This window comes from Mercenaria mercenaria, chromosome 2 (genome assembly GCF_021730395.1).
Source record: "Mercenaria mercenaria strain notata chromosome 2, MADL_Memer_1, whole genome shotgun sequence".
NCBI classification, from domain to species: Eukaryota; Metazoa; Mollusca; class Bivalvia; order Venerida; family Veneridae; genus Mercenaria; species Mercenaria mercenaria.
In genome coordinates this window covers 16,331,999-16,344,380 of record NC_069362.1, presented here as the reverse complement: position 1 = coordinate 16,344,380, position 12,382 = coordinate 16,331,999, and the positions used below count along the sequence as shown (strand labels likewise).

At 34.2% G+C, this 12,382-nt stretch overlaps 1 protein-coding gene and 1 non-coding gene across 3 annotated transcripts in view; both read left to right on the top strand.

Moving 5' to 3' along the window:
* Window positions 1–1,613: 1,613 nt before the first annotated feature.
* LOC128550900 (calcyphosin-like protein) overlaps window positions 1,614–12,382 on the top strand; it is a 29,269-nt gene continuing 18,500 nt past the window's right edge. The window contains exon 1 of one of the 2 annotated variants that reach the window (XM_053530916.1): window positions 1,614–1,738. The gene's annotated coding sequence lies outside the window, so the exon portion shown is untranslated. Of the gene's footprint in view, window positions 1,739–7,060; window positions 7,192–12,382 lie in introns of those variants that run through there. The other variant, XM_053530911.1, reaches the window with a different exon arrangement.
* Window positions 5,834–5,905, top strand: Trnas-cga (transfer RNA serine (anticodon CGA)). The gene has a single exon. It is a non-coding gene; the product is annotated as a tRNA-Ser (tRNA).

The following is a 12,382-nucleotide window of genomic DNA, read 5'->3' as shown; positions in this document are numbered from 1 at the left end:
TCATTGATTCAATCAAATGGAGTCCGCTATTAATAATTGTTGTAAGATCGACAAATGATTCGGGATTTTTTTGTACTTAAACATATACATTTGTACATGGAATAATAATACTTCTCTATGAACGCTAAAATGTAAGGAAAAGTAATTACTAACATAGTTTTGTAGCAATTATTTCTTTGTTTATACACGTGTTCCATCTAATTATGTTCTTTGTCTTTGCCACCCCGTACATATAGAAAAATATCAAATAATTGATCAAAAATAAAAACAGTGGTTTAAAGCAATGAATTGGGGTCAAAAATGAAGAAATCAACTTACAAATATACATCTAGTATGCGTTTAATACGGATCGTTTATTGTTTTTTTTTTTTTTTTTTTCAACTATCGTCAATTTAATAAGAAATATAAAAATTGTATATAATATGAAAATTACGTGTATTATGTTACCGGATTATTCAACTACAACCCCAGCAAACTTCTGTTTCCAAAGCTTGTAATGACATAACTAATTGACCATTGGTTTCATATACGGTGATCATTCTGGCTCATTTTAATTAAGCTTATGAAAAAAAAACGCTTTTAAGAGAGAAAGCAACAAGAGGCGATTTTTTATTCTTAAACGCCATACTTGTTGTTCAATACTATCAAGGATACATCATACATAATGTTAAGTTTAATCTTTACACTGTTAAACTGGTCCATCATTCAAATTGGGCAGTACCATTTATTATTCAAAGAGGTGTTCACTGAAAATTTACTGACTGAATGGTGAGAAGTGCAGACCATAATCAGCCTGCACGGCTGGTCGCAAAGGTACGATCACTTGCCACCAGCAGGCTAATTCACGAGTCAATTTAACTTCTCTAAAGGGTAATTTCACCGTTTAGGATGTTCTGTTCCTGTAATTTTAACAAAAAGTTGAACATAAACGATTAAAACTTACTTATATTACAATCTATCAACTACTCATACTAGCATAAAGCCGCTGTTATTGTCGTGTTCAAGGAGTATTTCAAGTATAGCTTGTGTAAATAAAGAGATGGCGTTCTTAATCACCTTTTTAAATGCGCTTTGCGTGACGGGACGTTAACGTATATCGTTGCTAAAACGAATTAATAGAGGAAACTAAAAAGAAATCAGCGCTTATCGATATAACATACCTTAAATGTTTTACAAGTTTCATGCTTAAATATCGTCAATGCACGTTTGTATTTTGTTATAGCAACAACAGTATCCCTCAGGATACGCTGGTGTCATCGCCCTAAACCTTCTGCAGATGCTTCAACGGCAAGACTATACAAACAAAAAAATACGTGTAAAATAAAGTAAAATTGAACACTTCGTAACCATTATCATGACCCCCTGAAGAGCAACATTTTATTTTTTATTCAAGCATAAACATAGGTACAAAACGTTAAAAGGGACCAAGTTGTTGTTGTTGTTGTTTTCCGGGGTTGGGGGCGGTGGAGAATTCACATATTTTTCCGATGATTAAAACATTATGTAAGCTAGTGTTCGGTGTACTTATTGTTTACTATGTATTGGTAAACAGTACACAGTTTTCTAAGGATGAGGAATCTGAAATCAGGTAATAACGAAATCAACATTCGTTAGAAACAGGTTTTTTAACTACTATTGTTGTAGCTCTGTCAAATATTGTTACATTGTTTTACCATCAACATGTCACTAATACTGTTTTATGTGTAAAGAAGCAGCATGGATATAATTTGTGCTTCAGGTGATATGCTTATTATATTTTGTGTTAGTATAAAGTATTTAAATATATTATAATATTGGTATTATAAAAGTTTTAACCACATTAAGTGGTCACACTAAGGACTTATTCTTATTCTGAATGGTGGTTGATACTAACCATTTAAATCATTCGAAAGGAAAATTGAATTATCACAGCAGAATGCATACAGTTTTGATTGTGTTCCTGTGTGTAAACAAGGTGCTTTAATATCCACAAAGCCAAGACCACGTTTGCGTTATCAAAATTTATCATTTAGAAGTACGTTTAATATTTTCAAAAAAGTTTCCTAAATGCGTTCAGATGTCGGTAAGATTTGGGTTATGTATTGTACGAAATATTTTACGACTGATTCATATTCCCTAAACATTTTATACATGTTAGATGCTCACTGGATGTAGTTTTCAAACCTGGTTGTTTATTTGTTTATTTGTTGAGGTATTATGGCGGGTTGACGGGCGACACCAGTCACACCGTGTCAACGTTTCTAAATTTTGTAGTTTTAAATTGGTTGCGGTTTGAAAAGAATTTCCGCGTCTCCTATTAAATCTAAATTTTCTACGCTTGTTGAAGATTTTTGGCATACATTGTATCAAACTTATACATGTAGAAGTACAGGAATAATGTTATGACGTTTGCTCATTTTTGAACTGAAATTATGCATTCATGTATATATCAGACACCTATCAAATAAAAATCTGAACCTGAAAATATTATTGCAATTAAAAGAAATATGCAGCATTTCAAATGTAGAGGATACTTGTTTTTACAAAAGACATTCTGATAGAAAGTAAGGTCTATGTTATTACAGTCTTACTCTGTAAAAGAATTCTCATGTTATATAGTGACTAATGCTATTAATTGTTGCTTAAATGTAAATACCACTTTTAATTATGACAAAACGTCTAGGGGCCTCAATGGCCGAGTGGTTAAGGTCATTGACTCAAATTACTTGCCCCTCACAGATGTTGATTCGAGCCTCGCTCGGGGCGTAGAATTTTCTATGTGAGAAAACCATCCAACTGGCTTACAGAATTTTGGCGGTTTTACCCAGGTACCCTCCAGTGATGATATAATGCATAGAGAGGCACAAGGAGTCTTTCCCCGCCATCAAAAGCCAGAAGGACGCCAAATGACCTATAATTGTGTCGGTGTAACGTTAAACCGAACAAAAGTAGAACTTATACTATCCTGAAAAATAATGTAGTATTTTGAATAAATCAAAATTTACTTTTATTCCAGTACTTATCATTATTTCGCAGACGCTACGTAATGATTGTCTTATGAGTTGAGGTCTTTTTTATATAATCATTTCCCAAAACACTCACCGGAGAAAACTGCTAACAGATTTTGTTTTGCACTAACATCTTACCATATTCAAAACGAACACAACTTAGATAAAGGAAAATATTGTCTGTCTATGCTTTCTAAAATACCAGATAGCAATAAATAATAAAATCTATATGAAGATCTTTTGGAAGCATAGCAATAATAGCAGAATCGGTTTAAATAAGTCTGTTCGTGAGAGGTAATGGAAATTGCAACACCCCTCACCCCGCCCCCTTCCCTAGCATCCACATAAGCGGAACCCTACATGATCCAAAAGGACAAGAAAATATATCAACACTGAATCCAGTAAAATAACTTAAAAAGAACTATAAATGAAATTGTTATGGTGATAAGAAAACATAAGAATGTTATGTACATCATTGTATTTTTCAAAACAAAAAATTCTAGTTTCTAAGGCAATAAATTTTTACAAATATTACAAAAATGGATCATTTGATAGCTTAAACAGTAGAAGAGATTCTGCTGGCGGCAAGTGATTCTGCCTTCGCGGCAAGTGCAGATCAAGATCATCCGTGCAGGCTGATCATGGTCTGCACTGTTCGTCAGTCAGTCAGTATCTTTTTTGGTAAGCTCCTCTTCTAACAGTTAATGGTACTGTCCAAATTGAAAGATGGACAAGTATATTATAGAAATTTAGCAGGGTAAGGGTTAATAAATCATTGGTCATACAAAGACATCGGATGATGATCACAAATAGACATCAATTAAGAAAATATACATTATTTTTATTTTGTCGTTTTCCTGTACGTTTGTCCGTCTGTCTGCTAGTCACAAAATCGGAATCTAACATATCGTTAAAAGTGCAAGATATTGGTTTATGATTTCTTGTAGAAGGAAAATATGTATATAATTGTATTCTAATAGTTTGTGTGTCCGTCTTTCCGTCCGTCTGTCCGAGCAGTGGGTACCGGTTCCCCTCCAGGAGCCACCCGACCGGGGTTCCCGAGGTGACGGCCTAGTGGGACAGACGACGGGACAGGCGATTCCGGTTTAAAACGAGGGGAGTAGGGTGGGTGAGGGTTGTTGTACCTTCCATTACCTCTCACGAACAGACTTATTCAAACCGATTCTGCTATTATTGCTATTCTTCCAAAAACTCTTCATATAGATTTTATTATTTGTTGCTATCTGGTATTTTAGAAAGCATAGACAGACAATATTTTCAAGACAGAATAGACCTTTATCTAAGTTGTGAGATGCAATGTGCTTATTCAAATAAAGTGCTGGATGTATCATTAGATAAATGCATCCTTTAAATAGTCTGTGACCTTCATAGCATATCTTTGTGTCCGTTTAAAACTTTAGTTCTAAACAGTTTAGAGTCCCTATTCCGATGACCAGTTAAACATGCTATTGATGTTTTCAAATAATTCAAAGTTACACTCAAAGTTTAAGAGATAGATGTTTAATCATTAAGTTAATGAATTTGACGATAAGCATTTATTATTTGGAAATCGTTTGGCGTTTAGCAATAACTATATCGCATTTAGCGTTTGGTATATAGTATTTAGCGTTAACTATTTGGCATTTAGCATCAAATAATTCGCATTTAGAATTTGACAATTAGCATGGCACACCGGAAAATAATGGCACATCAGCCTTCAATAGATTTTTTATTCTTATACACGTGCTTTTGTACAGGGAATAGTAATACATTCATTGCGAATACTTAAAAGATAGGGGAAAATAATTACTGGCATATTGTTGTGTTAACTGATGTCTTTGTTTTTACTTATGTGATCTCTAATTGCGTTCTTTGTTACTTGTATATCAGCAAATCTTTCCGTTCATAAAATTGCTGATGATTATTGTAAGCTCTTTTACATTCTTAGAATAGTAGTAAGAGAAACATGATAATTATGTATGATCTTCCTATTCTACCACAATGAGAATGAGAGTAATACTGATAATAATATATTCTAAAAAATCTTTAACAAATCCTAACAGTTAACTGTGTGTAATATATCCTTTTTTGCCCTTTGCTGGTAAATATAGTAACATATTATAAAACACTTTTTCCATGGAAATATACATTTTGAAACACGATATAAATGTAAATCCAGACCGATTTAAAATGATAAGAATTAAAGGAAACGAAATTTTTTGCTTGTTGAAATTTGATTTTAAAATTACAAACAGTGATTTCATTAGAAGTATATTCCTTAACTTTCTACAGCACTTTATAGGAAAATTCCATTGAGGAAAAACTCGCTTATTTCTTAAAGACCTGCTCCTGATAGTTACACAGCGTAAGCCTGATTAGTAGCGAATATTCAAAATGAAATTTATTATTTCCTGTCGAAATACTTAAAGTAGAAATAGTGTTGTCAATGCGAACAAAAAAGAGAGTATATGTCGGCGATGAGATACAATTTATCTTTTATGTTTTGCAATGATTTAAAAAAAAATGGTGTACTGGTTTAAATGAAAAACCTCTTTGACTAATGATCGGTTTAAAATTCTGTGAGTGTCAAAATGTGGAATTCAGGCCGGGTTTTGCTGGATAACTTCAAAATAAAGGAGAAAGTACTTACAGCGGCTTATAATATTAAATTTCCTATTTCGGGATACTATATAAATATCACATGCACATGAGGTTGATAATGTAGCGTATCTCGTGATCTCTAAAGATACTGTTTACATTATTTCAAGGGCTTTCATTATCCGCTGTCAGTCCCAAGTATTTATTATAACTATTACATTGAAACATGACAGAATAAGAAATTAACAGCCTCGGTAGCCTAGTGGTAGAGCGTCCGCTTCGAGTGCGGGAGGTCCTGGGTTCGATCCCCGGCCGAGTCATACCAAAGACGTAAAAAAATGGTACTAGCAGTTTCCTCGCTTGGCGCTCAGCATTAAGGCGATAGTGCCAGGACTGGTCAGCCGGATATCAGTATAATGTGACTGGATGGGGTATCATGCAGCACTATAAAGTTGGGCATTGTGCTCACTGCTACAAGTAGACACCGTCGTTTATATGACTGGAAAATTGTTGAAAAAGACGTTAAACCCGAACACTCACACACACACACACTCACACATACACACGCACACACACACACACACACTAACACACACACACGCACACACATAAGAAATATATTACAACTATGATTTGGAAATGAACCTTTTACGTTTTCTTCAGACTGGCAAGGAGGGTGCCATCTTGATGTTGCATATGTCATCTTTTAGAAACTTATATAAGGACACTTTGTAGGTGTATGCCCCGTATGATGTCCGGTATAGGACGTTGAATAATTGTTTAACCGCTGCAGTATGAGAATTTAGTCTCGAAAAACGCACGTAAGAAATATTGAAAAGTTCATTATATCAATGGCATATTAATGCGGGTAAAGGAAAACAAAGGAAGACAGCAGCATGTTTTTTCATCTTTAACAAACTTTCTTCATCAATAAATGTTCGACATTGTGTGCTAGTAACTTTCACCCCTACATGAGAAGTACACAAAGGAGAATTAATTCAGTAACACCAGAAACGTATTCAGAAGTTTTAACTTCCAAAGAATAGACACGTATTCTTTTTCGAAACGGTCCTTAGAGTTTGTCATGTATTTATGTGTGAAATATATATATTTATTACGTTTATTTACGTTTAAATCTAAGTCAAAACACAACAAATTATGTCATCATCAGCAACAATTTAATTGTTTTCGGCGTCGATTTCAAAGATGGTCCTTTTAAGGTACAATGACCTACAAAACATGCAAATGTAGCTCAAAGATTATTCAGTAAAAGACCATTTTTCATAATAATATAATAACTTCTTTTGTGCAGCTTAGTCTGATAAAATTTTAATAACTTATTTAAGAAATATCTGTCTCGTTTTGCAATAGTAATATCCCCAACATATTACGTAATGAGGAATATAAATTGCCGAAGAAAAGCCTGCTGTACGTTATTGCAAAAACCATGTACTTGGTATTGTTCTATCAAGCATTTTTCCACAGTTATATGAACATGTTACTCCCACGAGAGTTTCATAGCAACATTATTGTCCAACATGCTTTCAGACACTGCATTATGTATGGCGTATTGGGATGGATTTAGTTCGGATAGCTTGCAATTCAGGTAATATGCCTTATGGCATTATCTATTTTAATTCTCTTCACTAAAACATGTACGAGTATGCTATATTTCAGTGATGTTATTCAGTATGAATTAAAACACTTAGTGACTTGAGATACATAAAGGTTTATGCATTTTAGACAATCACAAAGAGAAGTAGTTGTAAAATAATACTTAAATTACATGCTATGAGTTTCAGTTGGTTCCGACTGGAAATGAAATTAGAAGCAATTTGTTAACTTGATTGATATGCAACTGTTTCATTTAAAATTTAGGGATCATTGACGTTTTTGCCGAAGATTTAGGAAAATGCAATAGTCTCTCGACAAACTGACAATTTATCGTTCATAAATGTTCAATCGCCTCTCTACGTATATCGGTTTTGCATCAGTTAAAATAAATTCATAAAGCAATCATTGTAAAATCAAATCATTTGATTAATAAAATTAAATCTATAAGACGAGCCTTTGGGGACATAGACCTTAACCAAGCAAATAAATAGCAGACTCGGTTTGACTGAGTCGGCTCATGAGAGGTAATTAAACGTGCACTCCCCTCCTTTGTACGGGATTAAGCGAGATTTTATTACAGTAAAATTGAACCCGAATAATCAGAAAAAAAGCACAGTCAAAGATCGGGCCGGTACAGAACATTAACGACTGCTGTTGTGACAGTTAACAAAATCAATAAGAAGACCCTTTGGAAGCATAAAAATATATGTGGACTTGGTTCATAAGTCAATTTAATCTTATATAAACATTTTCGAGAGTAAGTCCTCATTAACCACTGCATTTTGTTTTCCAGAAGATAGACACGTTTAAATTGTCCTGAGAAATTTCTGATTATATCGCAATGTTTATTCATAAGCTCATTATGATGTAAAGTAGTGGAGGCAGTTAACAGTTTTCAGCTGTTAGTGTCGAATTGGCCGGGGTGAAATTTACAAATAAGAGGGAATTTACGGAATGAAGTGCATATTTGAACTTGTAAATAATAATAATTGCTAGAATTGAAGTTTCAGCGGCTAGAATTGAGTTTCACTTATTTAAAGAAAATCAGTTGAGTAGCCTTGATCTTGATAGTATGACGTAATGACTTGCAGGAGCGTATACATGCTTCCTCTGAGCTGGCTTAAAGTGGGGTTGTCATTTTAGCAGGGGCCTCAGAAAAAGTGGAATAGTGAAAAAACGTATGGATGGCCCATATATTTCAGCTTATTTTCAGATTTTACAGTGTTACTGGAGTATGGAACAGTGTAGCAATTGGGGCTATCATTTTCAGGGAATTTTCTGGAGCGATTGAAAAATTGGCAAATTTAGCTTTTTTCGTCATCAGTTTCCGCGACCGGGAGAGCACAAAATTCAGGTCTTGTAAACAGAAAACTAGATATTAGAGATGTATTGCAGATGGTTTGTAACGATAGACATACAGTGATGTTAATGTTGCAATATCTTTATTTCAGGTGTGTGGTTACAGACTTTTGTGTGAGGTTTTGAAAGTTAGGTAGGCGACTCTAGGCCGAGAAGCTCAGAAAACTGTTTACTGCCTCCTTAAGAGCAAATCTTGAAAATTTGTAAGTTCTTCCATGTGCATTTATTTGATGTCTTAGAGGATTTTCAGTATGATTTGTGAAGGAATATGAGTTTTAAAGTTAATTTTGAAGCAAAATGAGAGTTTTTAAGAGCAATAACTAAGGGGAGGTAACCGCGGATCAGACATGAAAGTCAGTTTATTAGTGTTTTCCGAGCCGATATAATGAAAGATAGATCTGTTATGACAGCATTTTACTTAGACATATGCCTACTGTGACATTAAAGTCGTCAAATAAGGCATTTACATGCAAATTCATTGATTTCTATTAATTCAGTAAGCTTTTTAACAGCAAAATAGCGGCTCGGACTGCGGAACAGACCTCGGGGGTACTTGCGGCAGTATGTCCTCTGAATCAGTATTTCGTTGTTCGTTTCAGTTTAGAATTTATGTACATATTGCATATAACATAGACTCCAGTCACAGCACACAAAGTTTAGAGAATAGACATCTTTTTCCCTGAAATAGATGGGTTTTGAAAGGTTTGTCTCAAAAGTAACGTTTTTCTCATATTTCATCACCCGCGGAAAGTGATCATTATCAAATTGAGGTCTTAACATGGACTCGTGGTCTGATGCAGTCAGTTCTATGGGTTGAAAGTCATGTACATCATAGCTAAATAGCACAGTGCAGATAATTATCTTCAAATAGACACCATTTAGTGTCTTGGAATAGACAAATTAGCATGTAGTGGTATATTTTGTGAAACGTTAAGACGGTGACATATGGTGCTCATGCATGTGCTTGTAGCTTCCTGAAGTAGGTCCAGCACAGTACCAGTGACTTAAAATTGCTATAATATTCAGCCAGCTTGGCAGCTGAACATATCTATATACTAAAAACATGGTTGAGACCTCATTTTTGTATGCAACGGGCCTTAAATGAAACTATAATGTTACTAGTTAATTTCGGTACGCGTTCCTGGTAGAATTTTTGCATACATGATGTACTCCAGTTGTCAAAATTTTCAACAGCATATGTTGGATATGTATGAAATTGGGTTTCTTTTGGTCATAATTGATTAAATTACAAAAAAAACAGCAAATGTCATACTATTGGGGTCACTTTTGTCTCCCTTAAGGAGGCAGTAAACAGTTTTGAGCTGTTAGTGTCGAATTGGCCGGGGTGAAATTTACAAATAAGAGGGAATTTACGGAATGAAGTGCATATTTGAACTTGTAAATAATAATAATTGCTAGAATTGAAGTTTCAGCGGCTAGAATTGAGTTTCACTTATTTAAAGAAAATCAGTTGAGTAGCCTTGATCTTGATAGTATGACGTAATGACTTGCAGGAGCGTATACATGCTTCCTCTGAGCTGGCTTAAAGTGGGGTTGTCATTTTAGCAGGGGCCTCAGAAAAAGTGGAATAGTGAAAAAACGGTACGGATGGCCCATATATTTCAGCTTATTTTCAGATCTTACAGTGTTACTGGAGTATGGAACAGTGTAGCAATTTGGGCTATCATTTTCAGGGAATTTTCTGCAGCGATTGAAAAATTGGCAAATTTAGCTTTTTTCGTCATCAGTTTCCGCGACCGGGAGAGCACAAAATTCAGGTCTTGTAAACAGAAAACTAGATATTAGAGATGTATTGCAGATGGTTTGTAACGATAGACATACAGTGATGTTAATGTTGCAATATCTTTATTTCAGGTGTGTGGTTACAGACTTTTGTGTGAGGTTTTGAAAGTTAGGTAGGCGACTCTAGGCCGAGAAGCTCAGAAAACTGTTTACTGCCTCCAGTGTATGCCATGGAAGTCAGCGGAATGATATACCAATTTAAAAAAAAATCAGTTTAAAATCAATCTCTTTTTGCAAATAGATTTAAACGCATTCACATCATGTAACATGCACGATCTAATATATTTTCCAGTTCAGCAAAAACAATATCCTAGCTTTTAAGCATTTGATGAAAGAAAATAAACTGAACAGGTTTCTGCCGCATTCTTGTTTGCAATTAACTGTAAACAGATTTCAATAAGTTTATCAGTTAATATGTTTTGAGACCTCGTTTTCATACCTGTAAAATCTATCAGTGTGTTAACAAACTCCACTTTAGTTGAGATGATTTCAACAACTTTAGTTAAAATTCTAAAAATGCCATACGTTTGAAGAACATTAAATAAAGTATGGTGGTATTATAACCTCTTTTGCAAATGTTTGGACTTAGGGTTTATGAAATATAGTTAAATAATTGTTCTATAGCATTTTTTTTTCTGATCGAGATTATAAAATTATGATAGAAATGAAATTGTTAGCCTCTCTATGCATTTGCCAAATAATAAAAATGTTTTTGTAATACTGCTTTTAAAATTCGTCAGAGCTGAACATGAAAATAAATCTTTGGAAGCATAGAACGCAACCAAGCAACAAAATAGCAGACTCAGTTTCTGTGGGAAAATCACAAATTTCATAACATTTTCGCGAATAGAAATTTTTCTTCAATGTAGATTTTAATGAAACTTCTCACAGTTGGTCTATAATGTGGTGAAATAAAATGTATATGTCCGTGTGCTTATTTTTGATATATTTGACTATGATTTAAGTGAACCGCACATTTCGAGCTAAATTTCAGACAATAATTTGAATTATTAACGTATCAGATGTTTTATAATCATATTTCAACTTTAGAAAAATAGTAACAGTGCCATTGATTCATAAAATAATTTTCATTTTCATACGCTGAATACAGGCTTTATTCTACGTTTTCCGGATAAACTACGTTACGCCATCACTTCCGGTTTATCAAACATGCAGAACTACCTTAAGCGGAAATCTACTATGATATACCACTGGCACCAGACCAGAAAGAAAATGTCTCTGTACATGTTATACCCTACCCCTAGGTATACTATAGGAACCATGGTCATGAGCGGGATAGTGCACTAACCGATTTCAATCGTACATTTCTCACCTGAAACGCGCAATTCGGTGAATGGATATCAAGCATATTGAACAAGCGGTAATTTATCTTATATCTTGCACCAATCACATTGTCTCAATATTTCATATTGCAGAGATACTCCAAATATTTTATGCTTTCGTCAACGTTACAGAAAAAAAAACTTCCGTGAACTTCCGTAATGAACATCCGGTCTAGAGGTCCAGCAGTGACCAGTGTGCACATGTTAGGCGGAACACAGAATGAAAAACATTTACAGTTTTATAATAAAATTCGAAATGATGAATGAAATTCATTTCAGAAATGATTTTGAATTTGCAGTCATACAGTGGTATACATCTGTATTGTTTATTCAATTCGTATTGCACATTTATGTTGCATACACGTGTAGTTAAACGACGTCTGACATACATTTTTACACCAACCAGTCAGAATAGTTTGGTAATCTAGACCGCAACTTTACCAGGGAAGTTCATTCAAGTTTTTTCTACAACGTTGAAAAAACTATAAACTGTGCGTTGTTTCTCTAGGATAAGAAATATTGAAGAAACGTGACAGGTACACAATAGAAGATAAATTACCACTTGTTCAATATCCATAGTACACATTTACCGAACTGTGCGTTTTAGGTATGAAATGCGCGATTGAAATGAGTTAGTATATTTTCCCGTTCATGACAATGGTTCTTATAGTATACCTA